This window comes from Protopterus annectens, chromosome 16.part0 (assembly GCF_019279795.1).
Source record: "Protopterus annectens isolate FY-2018-M chromosome 16.part0, PAN1.0, whole genome shotgun sequence".
NCBI lineage: Eukaryota > Metazoa > Chordata > Ceratodontiformes > Protopteridae > Protopterus > Protopterus annectens.
In genome coordinates, this window is record NC_056750.1 from 750,688,627 (window position 1) to 750,706,126 (window position 17,500).

The window sequence follows — 17,500 nt, forward strand, 5'->3', positions numbered from 1 at the left end:
TTCTGTTGTAAAGTTTCAGACCCTGATCCTTCATTAGGACTACTCGTTAATCTTTACTACATCGACTAAGCCTAATTTTCCTGTAGTGTACTACATTAAAACTAATCTTTTACAAAACAAACTTCATAACAAATTAGCTAGGCCAAAGAAGCATGCAGAACAAGTGTATTTGAGTGTTTTCGTTCTTTAATTGTAAGAACTTCTTCAGAAATGAAAAAACTGAAAAGTACACCAATAAATACAGTAAAAAACTGCCAATCACACTCAAAAGACAAAATTAAATGTCCAGCAAGGAATGCAACCCAATAAGAAAACCTTATTTGTTTTCAGAAAGCTAATAAAAATGTAAAAGCCTTATCTGGTCAGGAGGGAGTGGTGCTCAGGGGAGAAAAAGAGTTTAATAGCCTTGTGGAGGTTGGAGGGACTGGTTCACCTACACCACCTCAAGGATCAGATAATGTTAAGGCTGTCACTAAAGCCAGGCAAAAACTCTACATCTGGAAATAAGTACACTCCAGTAAATACAGTAAAAAAATTAAATCTACTTTAAAAAAGAAAATCTCACCATAAGAAATAAAAATAAATTCAAGAAATAAAATCAAACACCCGGCAAGGAATGCAGCCCACTATAAAGACTACAGTTGTCTTACAACCTGCTTGCAAAAAGTAAACTGTCTGATCAAAGGAGGGTTACACAAACTTATTATGTAAGAGGGGAATGTCTGATGGTTCAGAAGTTTGATTTGCAATAGTTCTTAGGTTATGTCTCCTTTTATGTGCTGTGTTTTTGTTGTTAAAACTAATCTTGTTCCCTTCTTTGCACAGATCACTAATTTGATTTTTTTTCTTTTGCCGTAACTAATTTGAATTATTCACTTAATTAGTAAAGGATTTTTACTGATGTAGAAGCTTTTTGTGTTGTAGTCCTTTAAAGTGGATGTAAAATGGGGAAAAAATAGCTCATTTATGATATTTGCTCATAAATCCAGTTATACTGGCAGTGGAATATTCTGTAGGCAGCAGACCTGCCTGAGATTAGCATATGTAATTTTAAGCACTTAATTTTCTGAACTGTTGGTATTCATGACACATTGCTGCAGAGCTTCTTCATCTAAAATTTGATTTTATTTATTTTTTCATGTTTGCTTAGGTGAGATTAGTATATTTTGGTTTCTTTTTAAATTTGATTTGTTTCTGTAAGCTTGATTTGCATAACTTTGCTTACGTTTGATGTTAAAAAATAAAACAAAATAAAATGCCAAAGACAATCACATGACATTTTTTGTTATGTTCGTAATCTCAAAACCACAATAGTATGCTGAGTTGATTGTGAACCATATTACCTACACTGAGGCTGAAAAATATAGTGACCTACTGACAACTAACTTTAGCTCTAACTTTACCCCTCTCTCCCATCTCTCCCTCAAGATATACCTTGGCTCGCCTCCAGCTATCACACAAGACCAAGTCCTAAAAGTGCTATCAGAAGCTAAAAATACTGCATCGATGGGGCCTGACAATATCCCTAGATGCTTCTTAAATAACATAAAGCACGATTTAGCCACAGCCCTAATAATCTCAGCCTCTGTACAGGTTTTTTACCAAGTAAATAGAGAACAACTACAGTCACTCACCCTCAAAAGGGAAGACCTTCCATAGACACAGGCAATTAGGGACCCATAAGTCTGACCAGCCTCCTATACAAAGCCATGGAAAGACTCTCCACGGAATTAGTCAATCAGGACATGTCGAACTTCCAAACACTTGGCCTGTCTCAGTTTGGATTCATTAAGGGCAAGTCATACTTACTCAGCCTGGTTGATTTTTTCAAAAGGTCAACAAAGCAATGGGTGAAGGCAAAATGGTACACACTGGCATACCTTGACCTGGCCAAAGATTTTGACACAAGTCCGTACTCAGGCATAGAAGAAAAACTAAATAACCTGGGAATAAAGCCCTTTGTCACCCACTGGCTTGCCAACTGGCTCTCAGATAGGACACAGATAATTATAACAGAGGAACTTAACTCCACAAAGACACCAGACAGCAGTGCAGTCCTCCAGGATTCTTTGCTGGGACCTCTCCTGTTTGAAATCTATTTTTCTGAAGTAAAGGTCAATACCAAAGAGCTCTGACGGACTATGTTTGCAGATGACTGCTTGTTAGGAGCAGTCAATGAATTCCCAAATGACTTAGCCATCCTACAGGAAGGTTTACCCAAATAAAAAATCCATTATTGTATCCTTTTGAGAAGTCACCTACCACAGTATACTGCCACATTGACAATACACCCTAAGAGGTAACACTGTTGTTTGGGATTTGGGAACTTATGTGGACAGTGACCTAACATTTGACTATCATGTATCCACTGTTGTAAGAAAGTCCTTACATAGTGCCTAGCTTATAAACAAAGGGATTGTGTCTAGATCTAGGGATGTAACTGTACCCCTTTACTCAGCCTTCATTAGGCCAATCATTGAATATAATGCCCCTCTGGCATTTATCTGTACAGACAGCACAACTGGAGTTCCCACAGAGATACCTTATTAAAAGGATACAAGGCCTAAACAACATGTCCTACATGGAACTACTCAAAGCCCTGTTACTATACTTGGTATCCTACAGACTTCTAAGAGGTGACCTATGTTTGGCACACAAGGCATCTTCAGACCCATTACTGATGGAGTTTCTGCACATCAGGAAGTTAAACGGCATCAGAAATACTTGGTCTAGTGATCTAAAACACTTCTGAAACATCAACAGAATGGTTTGGAGGGACAGGTATATCTTGCAGAGGATAATGTTGCTCTGGAACAGACTCCCCATCCACATCAAACAAAGTTCATCGCTGTCCATATTCAAATACAACATAGATCTATGGATGAGAAACAGAAAATGTACCCTAGGACTGCCTCCCGTACCACTACTAATGTACAGAGGCTGCTCCTAAATGCTTTATCCTATGCATGGGTCCCCTAAAATTATCTATGTTATGATCCGAGTTATTCTCATTAGGAGTAATATATAAATATCAACCATGGGATAGGTAAGACCAATTGAACACCAAACGAGATAGGTTATTTCAAGCACAAAAAGGGAGACTGGCTATGCTTAAATTGGCCCGCAAGGGTAGCAAACCTAGTACTTAGCTATGAACTTATAAAAAAAAAATTAAAAGTTATGCACAGTTATCTTAATGCTAATAGCAAAGATCCATTTGCTGTGACAGTCTCAGGACTGATCGCACTGGATGTCAGTTGGCTCAGGAGATAAACATTTTCAATTTCACTGCAGCTTCCCTCAACCTACAATGCACTGCTCTCTGTCAAAATTTTCCAGTCCTGGACAAAGTAAAAACTCTAACCCCAATTAAAAGAATAGCAGTGAATTCTTCAGGAGCCCTAAAGCAAAGAAGCACATTAGCAAGTATGCTTGCTATGGTAAATGGACCTCTTGTAACAGCTATGGCATTATAGCAACTACTATATCTTTTGAACCTGAAAATGAAAAAGCCCATGTGTCCCACTACTCTGGCGCCAAAACTCCTGACCTCCCTCGGATCCGCGTCTTGGGGGTGGAACCAGATCCAAACTGTCCAGGGCCCAGGCTCAAAAAGGAAGGGATGGATCAGACAAAATTGGACCCAAGCTTATCCCCTTAGACCCGACATTGACACTTCAGCTCCAAGATCCATTCTGATCTGATGATATTAGAGCAGAACTAGACAATGATATAAACGGACTGGAGGAAGAAGCTTTCCTTGGACCCGACACTGTTCATCTCGAGGATTTCAAATCCTTGGGCTCTGAAACCACAGGACAGATCAGAGAAGGCAAGAAAATAGCTTTAGAAGTTGTTGGTATACTCACAGATCCATCAGAGATGGAGCTGGTAAGGCCCCAATCTGGATCTGAGCTCTGAGAAACTTCTGCATCATTTTATCCACATCTGCTTCTGACAAGCTCCTGCAGGATCTACAGGAAAAAGTGGAAGGAGGCCTAGAGTGCTTCTTGTGGGTTTAAAGCAACATTGAAGGCAGGGTGGGTGATACTGACTTGATAGTGTACTCAGGAGTAGTACTCCTATAAGTGGAACCCTGCTTAGGATCCAATGGTCTAGGACCTGAGGGTGTCATTATTGGACTAATCGTGATTACAGGGGTTGAAGCCTTAAGATCCAAAGTGTTTGGATCTGATTGATGAGTCTTATGCTCTGACGGCATAGGATCCCATAATTTCGTTGTCTAAGTCAGAGGCTCCAAGGAAGACCTCGGGGACTTTAGAGGGGGGTGCTTCCTATGCTCCAAAGCAGTGGACTTGCAGTGTTTGGAGGGAGTTTAAGCCCCTGAAGTAGAAGTGGAAGGCAGAAGACCTCTTAGGATCAGTTTATTATGTTGATCTGCTAAAGACCTAGGGTTGAAAGTGGAGCATATTTTACATGCTATTTCAAGATGTTCAGACCCTAGAAAATACATGCTCTCCTTGTGGGCATCTGAATTCAGAATTTTATACACACAAGAAGTCCACTTTTTGAAATCTGTGGGTTTTTCTGTCATAACTGTGAAGAAACCCACACTGTCTGAAAAAAGAAGCTATGTACTTACCATAATGTTCCATCTGTGTTGTCCATTTTCAGTCTTCCTCAACTGATGGGTTTGTATCTAATCCTTGGATCCGACACAGCCATTGCTAAAGCTCATGGCAACCAAAAATCTCTCGATCCTCTCCCATACCCATAATGCACCAAACCTAAGTTCCCTCATATCTTGTTTGCTAATTTTTATCAGAAAGGAAATATTTACTATGCATAGATAAAGGAGGTCTAAATTGCCTGCACTCAGTATAGAAAAAGTCTATATCTGGAGCTCAATATAAAGCACAGTGATGTCTCTTAAAAATCTCATTCTTCCAGAAGTTTGTAAATATAATTGATGGGGAGTTGGTGGGTGGAAAGTTGAGGAAGAATGAAAATGGACAAGTTAGAAAATATGAAGATTTAAAGAATAATTATAACGCTTATCTGAAAAACACTCAAGAGCTATGATCAACCACATCTTTCACAAAAAGCGGCAACCAAGATCCGAGGGACCTTAGGGATAGTGCATTATGGGTAAGGGAAAAGCTAGAGAGTTTTTTGTTGCCACGAGCTTTAGCAACAGCTGAGTCAGATCTGAGGATTGGATCTGAACTCATCAGTTGAGGACAGAATGAAAATTGGCAACATTAGATCAAAGAGTTTACACCCACTGTGAAATAAAGAAAAACATACACACAGTGAAACAGGTAGTGTTTTTTTTTTTTTTTTTTAACAGAAATTAAAAAATAAAGTTCTACTACCAGCTAAGGTACGCAAGAAATATCCGAAATTATAGGTAAATAGGAATACCAGCAATGGTAATCAAATACTACCTAAATACAGTATTAGAAAGAAGATGTAAAGGAATCCCCTAATGCCAGCTAGAGAAACTGAGAGGGAGGAGAGTATACTGGAAAGTAGAACAATATAGAAAAAGAAACAGAAAATACCAATAAAAGTTTTATAAATCACAAAACCAGCAATCGCCCAAGAGCTTGGAAACCTGTGTCTGTTCACAATGGTGGCAAATGAGATCTGGGGCTTTGAGGATGTAATAGAGCATTATGGGTAGAGGGAGGAACTCGAGAGCTGGATTCTAAGTCTGGAATAAGTGGCTGAGTCGGATCCAGGTCGGATCCGAACCCATACATCCCATACATTGAGGAAGAATGAAAAGGACAACATAAGATCCTGAATTTCAATCACAATGTGTCCATGGTGGTGAGAACATCTTTATCCGTGGCATAATTTATAAGTAAGGGCATGCCATCCAGATCTAAGGAGATCATAGTCGCACTATACTTAGCCCTCATAAGACCACCAGTCAAGTACAACGCAACAAGGCATTTGTAACATTTGGATTGGCCACAGAGGTTTCTCACTAAAAGAATACAGGTAGTAAAGAACACATCCAATGCAGACTGCCTCAAAGCCCTGTCTCTGTACTCAGTCTCCTACAGACTACTGAGAGGCAATTTATTCTCTTTTTACTGAGAGGCATTCTCTGATCCACCCGATGGTTCTGCTGCACATTTGCAAAACAAACAGATCTAGAATTACCTAATTATTGGATCTAAACCTCCTATGTAACATAAACAAAACATGTTGGAGGGACAGCTATGTGTCTCAAGAGATTACCCCTTCTCTGGAACAGACTCCCCATTCATGTAAAGCAGATCTCTTCCCTAAGCTTATTCAAATGCAATTTGGATCAATAGATGGGAAATCACAAATTCACCACTGGCTTGTTGCCTGTGTCCCTTAAGGACAGGGGCAACTTATAGATGCCCTAAGGCATAGACATATACCAAAGCCATTGTACTCCTTGGGCATTGATAACTGGGAAAATTGGGGCATGAATGGCTAGGCTTAAAAAGGCTCTAGGGCTGTTAGCCTAGTTACCTTCAGTGATCCTATAAGAATTATGATCAGAGCTTTAGTCATAAAAGAGAAATTATGAACTCGCCATAACGTTCTATCTCAGTTGTCCATCTTCATTTATCCTTGACCAATGGGTTCGGTTCCAAGCATCAGAACCATCTTGGCTATTTCTACAGCTCACACAGGCCAAAAAAACTCTCGAGCATCAACCCTACCCATAATGCATCTCTCCTAACTACCTCAGATCGAGTTTGCAGATTAAACCTAAACAGACGTAATGACAAAAGGCCTAGTGAAACCATATCTGCTATATAAACGTAGCCAAACATACAGGTATGTGCCCTATCCCTTCCACTAAAGGACATTAGCAAGGCCAGGGAAGGAGGAAGGGAAATCAAAAGAAGTCAAGGATAAATGAAGATGGACAACTCAGATGGAACGTTATGGTGAGTACATAACTTCTTTATCTAAAGTTGTCGGTCTTCATTTTATGCTTGACCAATGGGTCAGAGTCCCCAGCTACTTTAGATCTTAGGCGGAGTCAAGGAAGGACATTCTGGAGCACCAGTGAACCAAAGGATGCTCTTCCCCTGGAGACCAGGTCCAATTTGTAATGAGTAATAAATGTATGACAGGAAGCCCAAGTACTTGCTGCACAAATGTCACCCACAGAAGCTCGAGATTGAAAAACTGCTGATGTACACATGGATCTTGTAGATGTTGTAGATTGAGCCTTTACTGTTCTAGGCAAATCAATATTCTTTTTGTCATAAATGAAGGCTATACAGTCTTTTAGACATCTAGCCAAGGTTACTCTGCTGACTGGTTTGGCAATTTTGGTATTTTTAAATGATACAAACAATTGGTCTGATTTTTGAAAATATTTTGTTCTGTGCAGGTAAAAATATAACTCTCTGTGAACATCCAACAAATGAAAAGTGTATTCTCCTTTATTAGAAACATTGGGAAAGAATACTGGAAGATTAATAGTCTGATTAATATTAGTGTCCAATACTACCTTAAGAAGAAAGGAGGAATTCGTCCTTAAGGCAACTCTGTCTTTATGAAAAATCAAATTATGGAGGCTTACAAGATAAAGCTTGTAATTCTGAAATCCTCTTGGCAGAAGTTATTGCTACAAGGAATAAGGTTTTCCAAGATAAGTATTTAAGGTCACATTCAGCAGAAGGTTCAAAGGGAGGTTGAACAATGGATTGTAAAACTAGAGTGAGATCCCAGGGAGGAATAGGATAGGGGCTTTTAACAAAAGAGTTCCTTTCAAAAATGCTTTGCATAACTTATGAGAAGCTAGGGAATTATCTTTCAAAACCATTAAGAAAGTTCAAAATCTCTGCCAGCTGGATTTTAATAGTAGAAGGAGAGGCTCCTGCATCAAAAAGGGAAGATAAGAATTCTAAAATCTTTTTGATGTGTGTCGAAAGTGGCTCAATATTCCTTTTGCGGGACCTAAAGGTAAATCTCTTCCATTTACTCATATAGAGTTTACTTTACAGGTAGATGGCTTATGAGAGGCTAGTGAAATTCTGCCTGTCAATTAACAGATCTAGAGGAACTATGCTGTCAGCCTGAGGTTCTGAAGGTTTGGGTGAATTAAGTTCTCTGGATGAGAGAGGAGATCTGGAGTTGGATCCAGAGTCCAAGGTACTTTTATCAGGTAAGGCCAGTGAAAGGGGAACCATATTTATCCTGGCCAATAAGGGGAACGTCGGAATTAAGGGAAGCAGGGGAAATGAGTATAAAAGTCAGGGGGTCCAAGTGTGTATAACAGTGCCCCTGGGGACTCCCCGGTAGGGGGATTAGGGTGAAGTAGATGCAGCACTTGTTGTTCAGGGTCGAGGCAAAGAGGTTGCAGCAAGGCTGGCCCATTTGTGAAAAATAATTTCTGTCACTCTGAGGCAGAAGAATAGATCTGCTCAGTTTGTCTGCTATCACACTGGATCTCCCTGAAAAATGCATTGCTATCAGGAACCGGTTAGAAGGAATCGCCCACTACCACACTCTAAGTGCTTCTCAACAAGCAGGGTAAAATTTGGTTCACCCTTGTTTGCTGATGTACCAAACTACAGACATGTTGTCTCTTTGGATCACAACAGTCCCTACAAGGAGAACAGTTTGAAAAGGCTTGCAATGCTAAAAGTACTGCTCTCATTTCTAAGACGTTATTATGGCAACTGGCCTTGATGGAAGACCAAATACCCTGGACACTCCTGCCCCAATAATGCACCCCATCCCATCTGGGAGGCATCCGTGGTTAATATGGCCTTGGGCTGTTGTGGGACAAAGGGGCGACCTAAAAGAATTTCCTCCAAGTGCATCCACCAAGCTAGATCTTTTCTGCAAAGGCTGGTAATTAAAATCCGATCCGACATAGGCTGGTGGAGTATAGACCACTGAGCTGCAAATAGCTACTGAAGAATTCATATATGAAATCTTGCCAAGGGAACTAGAGTTATTGGCACCGCCACAGAACCCAGGGCTTGTAAAACTAGATGGGCCAGTACTTTCTTCTTGTGCTGTATCTTTTGAACTTGTTCTCTGATGTTTTGTAATCTCACTGGTGGAAAGGAGGCTACGAATGTTCTTGTATTTAGTTTTGCTCCTATGAACTCAGCTTTAAGTTTGAGTTAGTTGAGATTTTTCATAATTCACTGTAATTCCTAGACTGGAACAACTCTGTAGAATGTAACCTCTGGCTATAACCAACAGATGCCTGGTCAGAGCAGTAACGAGCCAGTTGTCCAAATATGGAAACACCCTGAATCCTTGCAGTCTCAAGTGAACTGCCACTACTGCCATGCATTTGGTGAACAACCTTGGGGCTATAGTGAGACCAAAGGGCAGAACTCTGAACTGATAGTGATTGGCTCCCAGCCTGAAGTGGAAGAATCGCCTGCAGCATTTGCCCATTTTTATTTGGTAATATGCATCCTGAAGGTCTGTTGGGCATATCTAGTCATCCTTCTCCAGAAAAGAGAGAATGGACTGCACCATGACTATCCAGAATTTTGTTTGTCGAACAGATTTGTTCAATAAGCTGAGATCCAAACCTGTCTCCAGTCCCTTGTCTTTTTTGTCACTACACTACAAAGAATCTTGAGTAAGTTCTGGACTATAACTGGTCTGGTGGGACCTTTTGGATTACTCTTTTTTCTAGCAGTCTTTGGATCTCTACGACTGTTGGTTCCCTCTTAATGGGTGGGACAGCAGGGAATCTTCTTGTAAAAGGAGGCGGAAGAAAGAAGGGTATGACATAGCCTCTGGATATACTCTTCCGCACCCAGGTATCTGATGTAATTTCTAGCCAGGCATTTACATGCAGGGAAAAGTGGCCCTGACTGCCTCCAGAGGAAGCAATTGGGCATCCGTTCAGGAATGCTGATAGGGTTTCCCAGAAAAAGACTTTCTGAAATCCTGATTTTGTGGGCCACCTCTGCCACATGGATGGTGTCTTCCGGTAAAGTTCCTCCCTCTGCCCCTAGGGGAACTTTCACCACATATGTCTTGAAAAGGCCCTCTGGATTTTTTGAAACACATTTTTCCCCTGATTCTCTGATTCCTGGAAAAGGGTCTTTGAGGAGCAGAAAAACATATGCCCACAGCGGAAAGGGTCTTTCCATCCTTCTCACACCTGAATAATGTTTCTCTAACCTTTGGGTTAAATAAGGATGATCTGTCAAAGGGTGCATTGACGAATGAAGACTTAAATGTCTCCGCAAAGTCACATCCAAGCGTGTCTTCTTATGGCTACACTTGAACCCTCTACTCTGGTAGTCCCTTTGGCTGCATGTGCAGTGAGCCTCATGGATGAATTAGACACACACTCCATGGTAGCTAACCAAGAGGAAACTTTGTCTTGTACCTCATCAGAGACAGCTCCTGCTAGGGCATCCGAGAGCTCCTTCATCAGATCCCTTTTAAGCATGGTGAAATGTGCCAAAAAAGACTGTAATGCAAAGGTCGATAAAGCATAAATCCGCCTGCCAAACCAATCCATTGTCCGGGACTCACTGCTGCACAGATGTATAGAGGAACTTTCCTCAGCTAGTTCCTTTTTCATGGCCACCGCTACGACCGTGACATCTACTGCTAGACCCTAGACCCTTTGCCCAAAACTGTTTAGCTTCTGGAGGGGATAAAATTTTATCTGGTCTCCTGGGAACAGGCTAAATGGAGTTGGGTGCCTTCCACACCGATTGAGCAATCAAATGGAAAAGTTTATCAGCAGGCGGAGTCACCCAAGAGGTAGATGGGCGAGTGCGAAAAGCTTGCAGGTATACTGATTCTTCAGGGGTAGGGTTTTGGGGCTTCCAATCACCTCTCTGTTTCAAAATTTCCAGGGTGCCTCCAAAGGAGGCATCATCAGAAGGTGATCTGGAGAGCCCTTTTTCATCAACAAAGTCAGTATCTTCCATGATGGATTCCTGCAGGGAATCTAAGTGCTTCCTCTTGCAATTTTTCTTCAGAGGGACCTCCTCAGGGTGATGGTCTGTACAGGTAGCTGAAGAAAACAGAATCTGAATCTGAGTGCCCTGAGGTTTTAGCACTCACTGTCCCAGTGGAAGGAGGTGGCTGGAGAACTGGACTATAGGAAGGAACATGCTTTGAGGAAGAACAGGCCAACTGAGTGGCTGAGGCAGCCAAGACCCTCTCTATGGCCTTGAAGGCTGACCCCGCTGAAGAGAGAAGGGAGCCTGGAACTAATCTAGACTGCCTCAGAACCATGGTCACTCCCCACTCCAACAAGACAGCCCCTGAGACAGAAGCCGGTGCCAAGGAAACCCTAGCCAAAGCCCCAAGGTGTGCAGATGGCTCTGAAAAAAAGGAGTCGACTCCTGCCCCTCGGGGCAGACAAGGCAGCTATGGCCCCGGGTGGTCTCTGGATCTGACAAAGCCAAAGAACTCAGCGCTTGAATCAGTGTCGAAGGAACAGCGACCGTCAGAACTGATGCAGCTGACGCCGGACAACTCAAAGCTGAACTCTCCAAAAACTCAGAGGAGGTTAGAGGAGGAGTAGTCAACAGGGTGAAAGAAAGTATGGCAGCCAAAGGGGTTGGAGCTGAGGGAGCATCTGAAATTCTTCTCGCCCATAAAATTTTCTCCACCAGTCTCTCCATGTCAGTCTCTATGAGGCTTTTGGTGAAATGGACTGAGGACACAGAAACAGACTTGGTTCTATGTAAAAAAGTCCTCTGGTAATTCCCAGCAAAGGGATCATAGATGGGGAATATCAACACCTAGATGTTTGCCAAGTAGAAACATTAGGCATTGAACCAGTCTGCACTGAAACAGTTTGCAAATGCTGGATCTGTGGAACCGAGCCATCAGTTTGAATCTGCACCAAAGCCCTAGGCTTCAACGGTTTTGATGCAATGGGAGGTGTCAGTGCAGCCATCACAGTATGAATATTCGACGGAGGCAAGGAACTGTTTGGCACCGGCGATTTCACTTTTTTAACAGTGGCCACTGGAGAAGACAGCATAGACATACTTCTTTTCTTGGCCTTCCCAGAGAAAGGAGAAGAGGAGGAAGGCGAAGAAATACCAGTCTTACTTTTTCTCAGCAGATTTGGCCTCATCGAAGGAAGCAGGAATTAAACCTTTTAATATCAGCTTATTTTTTCTCTCTACGAAGGCTCGGTGACTGAAGCCATAACAAATAATGCAGTCTTCCTGCAGGTGATGTGGTCCCAGACAGTAGACACACAAAGCGTGTGTGTCTGAAGAAGGAATTTTGTGGCCACAATGTTGACATTTCTTAAAATCAAAGGGGCCCTTAGCTTTGTCAGCCATACTAATAAGAAAAAGCACTCTGACCACACTCAGCACACACACTCGTGACAAAGGGTTGGAGCAATTACAGCTACTCATAAATATTGAAAGGCAAACTAAAAACAAGATAAATTTTCTTTTTTAAGGGGCTATAGAGAAAGGGGGGAGAGTGCACCAAAGTGTACAGAAAGAGAAGAAATCTACCAACAATGGTAGAAAAGAAGTATACAAAGTGTACAGAAAGAGAGAGAAAATACCAGCAATGGTAATAACGATTTACACAAGTAAAAGGGTAGGTGAAAAAACAGAAGAAGTAAGCTAGACTAGATTTACTGGAAAAATAAGTAAAGAACAGTAAATAAATTCACTTAGCTCAAGAGCGAAGGTGAATGTTTCTGCCAAGGAAAGCTGCAAATGAGATCTAAGGTAACTAGGAGAGATGCATTATGGGTAGGGTTGAACCTTGACAGTTTATTGCCCTGCAAGAACTGCGGAAACAGCCGAGATGGTTCAGATGCTGGGAACCAAAACCATTGGTCAAGGATAAAATGAAAACTGACAACTTCAGCTCAAAAATTATGTACTAACCATAACACTAGATCCTTGTTGTCTTCTTTATGTACAGTTCAACCTTTGGTTATTGGATCTGATTGGATATGACCTCAGCATCTTTCAGACACCCAGTATATAGAGGCCTGCCTAAAAAAATGGACTAAAAAAATGACAGTAATATGAGGAACAACAATCACTAGGCTATTCAAAAGCAAGGCCCCCGGTCAGGTACAAACATTAAAGTGGAATGAAAAGGGACTATTTAGGTCAGGGGATGGAAGGAGGGATGTTGAACTGGATGAAAACAAGACACATGGGTGGTATCAAGGAAGGATGTTCCAGAGAATGGTGAAGCCAGAGCATATACAGGATCTGAACTGTACAGCCAACTTTGATTGAGACACAGAGGTGTGCGCCATAGACCAAGTAGCTGCAGCACAAATCTCGCCAGTAGTAACTCTGTCCATAAAAGCAGTAGAAGTAGCTATCATCCCTGTACAAAGAGCATTTGGTTTGTTAGGTAAATATAGTCCCAGCTTTTCATACACAAACATTATACAGTCAGAATACCACATAGATAGAGTGACTTTCGATACACTTTGACCAATTTTTGCTTTAGAGAACACAATTAAAAGCTGATCAAATTTTCTAATACCTTAGTCCTGCCTAAAGAAAACCTGAGTTGTCAATGAACATCTAGCAGATGGCAATGGCAGTGTCTGCTGCTCCAGCAGTACCATCAGCTGTATTGGAGAACAGATGCATGAATATATGCAGAATACAGAGTGTAGGGTAGACAGCTGGCACTTTAATGATTTTTGCATACCAGGTGGTAAGTTACTCTAGAAGGACATGGTCAGCTCCTTCGTTAAGTCCCTCTGAAACCATATCATATGGGCAAAGTAATTCAGTGCTCTAAGTGTAATGGTTGCTGAAACATACAGCAATTTCCTGATGCTGTCCAAAGCCTGGACTACCTGTTAAAGTGACGGACAGTTGTACTCTCCTCTGAGAGTACTTTCTCTGTGGCTGGTGCAACAACTATGGCATCCACTAGGGGACCCTTTCTCCCGTGCATCTTGTTCCTATGGGTTACTAAAATCTTGTCTGGTTTCATGTTATCAGCTCCTCCACATCAGGTTCCTTCCATGGCTGCTGCACCACAAGGTCTATAAGATCATCAATAGGCTGCGCAACCCAGAACAGCTGGCCCCAAATGCCTCGAGGAACACTGACTAACTGTGTGGGGGACCATCAGAGGATCAACCCTCTTATTGTTTCATCAATTCAAGAATGTCATCAAAGGTGACATCTTACAGAGGGGATCATGGGAGCCCTTCATCTTCATCAAAGTCTGTGTCTTCAGCAATTGACTTTGGAGAGGAGTCTGTCTCCTTTTACAAGTCTGTTTCTGAGGACCCTACCTCATTTGGGCTTCTGGGGAGGGGTATGAATCACACTGGGAAATCGCATGGTGAGCACCCACAAGGTTGAAGGAGGCTGACTGTCCCAGTTGACCACGATGTATTGATTCAGATGCAGTATCCAATGGAGGTTGCTATGGATATGAGCCTGGCACAGACACCTCTTCTCTCAGTCTAGCGGGAACCCTTTCAATTGCACTGAATATCGTGTATGCAGTTATAGCTGAATAATCACTCCTCTGATCCAAAAAAGTCATAGGAGGGACATATTCTTCTCCAACCCAGCCCAGGTCTATGCCTAACAGTGGAGATGAACTATCGAGTGTTGAGCCACTGAGGGGAGAGACGGATCCAAAACATTCAGAGTTACCCCCCCCCCCCCCCACCATGTCTTGTCTCTAAGGCTTCGGCTCTGAGACAGTAAGCGATAATGAAGTTGAGAGGACTGTTGGCTTGGGCTCTGAGGGTCAGGCCAACATAGGAGATACCAATGTAGGGGCAGATGGACCAATATTTGGGGATCTTGAATGGGATGGAGCTGGGAGAATCCCCAATTGAAACTGTGTCTGAAGGAAACTCTGCATCATCCTGTTGATGTCCGCTTATGTAAGGCTCCTTCTCAAATGGAAAGACCTGGAAGACAAAATCACTAAAGGTGGTCAAGATGAATGCCTCTCCTACAGGAGGGGAGAGGTGAGCCTAGGACTCACTGGCTCTAGCAAGAAATTGGATGGAGGCATCAGAGAACAGATCAGGATGGTTGCTGGATCTGAGTGCTTTGGAGTTTTTGGTACCAGACCCAAAATGTCTGCAGGATCCAAAGACTGCTTTATGGATCTCTCCACTTTCTTTTCTATTTCCTTCTTTTTCTGTTTTTCTCTGGGTTTGTCTTTCTCATTCTACTTTTCCTTGGATGATTTAGGTTTCTCAATTCCTTTGGCCACAGAAGCAGTCTCTGAGGAAGTTGCACTTGGGTGGGAAGCAGGCCCTTCAGGACTAACTTGTCCCTATGGCCCTGAAGAGCTCTTGCGCCAAAAGGGGCACACGTGTCACAGTCAAAATCCAGTTGTGCTACTCCCAGGCAGTAGTCACACAAAGAATGAGGGACAGCAGCAGGATTTTGTGGCCACAGGTAGAAAATTTCTTAAAAGTAGCAACCTTGTCCGACATAACAGAAGAAATGACAAGACACCAACACTGACCAAAAAAAAAAGGCTACAAAGAGATTACCCTACTACCTAAGCAGTCAAATAGCTAAATAACAATAGCAGTTATGGTACTAACAACAGTGTTTGAGAAAGACAGGAAATGTTTTATTTACTGATCATTTATCTATTTTTGTAGATTGATGAGGATTTTAAGGTAAGATATGTAAAATGGGAAGGCAGTTAAGGAAATTAAAAAAAGAAGTAATTTCCACTTGAGAATTTATTGACTCTGGTAGGATTAATTTGATTGCTGATTTAATGGAGACTGTATTAACTAACAACTTCTTATACTTATAGGTTCATAGATTGGTACTAGGCTAACTGCCCTTAGAGGGCCATTTTAAGCCTAGCCAATTACCCCATGTGAGAATCAAACCCTGCAGCTTGTGTGTAAACACCTTAACCATTATGCCAATCTCCCACCCACTTCGAAGGGGAATATTTCAAACAATTAGAAGCAGTGCCTATGGGAACAGCTTTTTTGGGCTCTCATTTTTGCCAACATGATGATATATTAAATTCCCCCTATGCAAAATGTTGGACCAGATATTATCATACTTGTATATTCTGGAATGTTTGTATATAACAGAAAATTAAATTTTAAGAACATTTTTGAATGAGGTACAGATGATGTGAGTGGGATTTCTAAGAAACCGGGTACTTGTAATGTGGTATGTGTCATTTTTGTAATTATGTTTGGGATGGTGGCACCTTTCCTATTAATTATATAGGTCAAAGTCTTAGGGCTGCTATATGGACCAACTGCGCCATGACAAGCATAGTTTACATCTTTATATACCAAGACTGTGGGGAGTTTTTATGTTGGAAAAATTGAGCATCAATTGAAGAAAAGAATATATGCACACCTATATGCTGTAAGAAAATGAACAATAATGCCCTTTATAAACATTCAAAAGGTTGTCCATTTATATCTGGCACCAAATACAAATTTCTGGTTATCAATAAGGCCAACGTAGTTGCTAGGGGTAGTAAATGGGAGACCCTTTTGCTAGATAAGGAATTGACATGGCAGCTTTGTTTGAATGCAAAAGTAAGATCAGGGTTTGTATAGGTAGGTACTCGGCTATTGGACCTAGGGCCCATACAAGCCTAGCCAAAAAGGTACCCTGGCTTTTGCCACCCAAGAAAATTATTTTCCTGTGCTCCTGTCAAGCAAAACCACAGAAGTGATCCCTGGGGTGAATTTCCTATTACCCATCCAATCATCAAGAGTTTTCTTGAAGAGTGCTAATGAGGAGCTCTGTTTGACATAGATAGGTAGTCTGTTCCAGAGTATGGGAAGTCTCTGGGACAGAAATCTATCCCTCCAGCATGTTCTGTTTATTGTGGTGACAAGGTTTAGGTGCCTAGAGCGTGTAGCTCGGAGGAATTGGGATTTCTTTAAGTGGAACATGTCCAACAGCTCTGGGTTTGACATAGCTTTGTATGTTAGGCAGAGATCGCCTCTGAGTAGGCAATATGTTCATAGGTTCTGGAATATATTTTTTATTCAGAAGGTGTTAGGCACATTTTATCCTATGTATAATTGTATATAATCTTAAAAATTTTTATGAGAAGACTTGAATTAGAATAAAGTATGCAGATTTCTCTCTCTCTCTCTCTATATATATATATACACACACACACACACACATATATATATATATATATATATATATATATATATATATATATATATATATAATTTTTTATATGTTTTAAAATACTTTGACATATATTTTATTTATATACTTGAGGTTTTCCATCATCTAGTTGTTTAGCATGTGTTTTCTGGTAATTAAGTAGTTAATTAATTATTCATGCTTGCACTAACTGAGATTAACTGCTTGTACTATTTCATTGTTTTTTTTTTTCAAATGCTTAAGGATGACTGTTTTTGTTGCACCAATGCTCTGATGAAGTCCACTATTTGGACGAAAGTGCTTAACACAGATGAATTTTGGATTTTAACTTATTAAATTATACTAAATTACATTATACTAGTGATATTGTTTGTGTCATTCATTTTTCCTTAGCGGTGGTCCTTTGATTTTTTTGTAGATAAGGAAAT

At 41.2% G+C, this 17,500-nt stretch overlaps 1 protein-coding gene across 1 annotated transcript in view; it reads right to left on the reverse strand.

Annotated features, from left to right (window-relative positions):
• PAPPA (pappalysin 1) overlaps positions 1-17,500 on the reverse strand; it is a 3,990,201-nt gene that overhangs the window by 2,224,548 nt on the left and 1,748,153 nt on the right. The gene's annotated exons all lie outside the window — the stretch shown is intronic.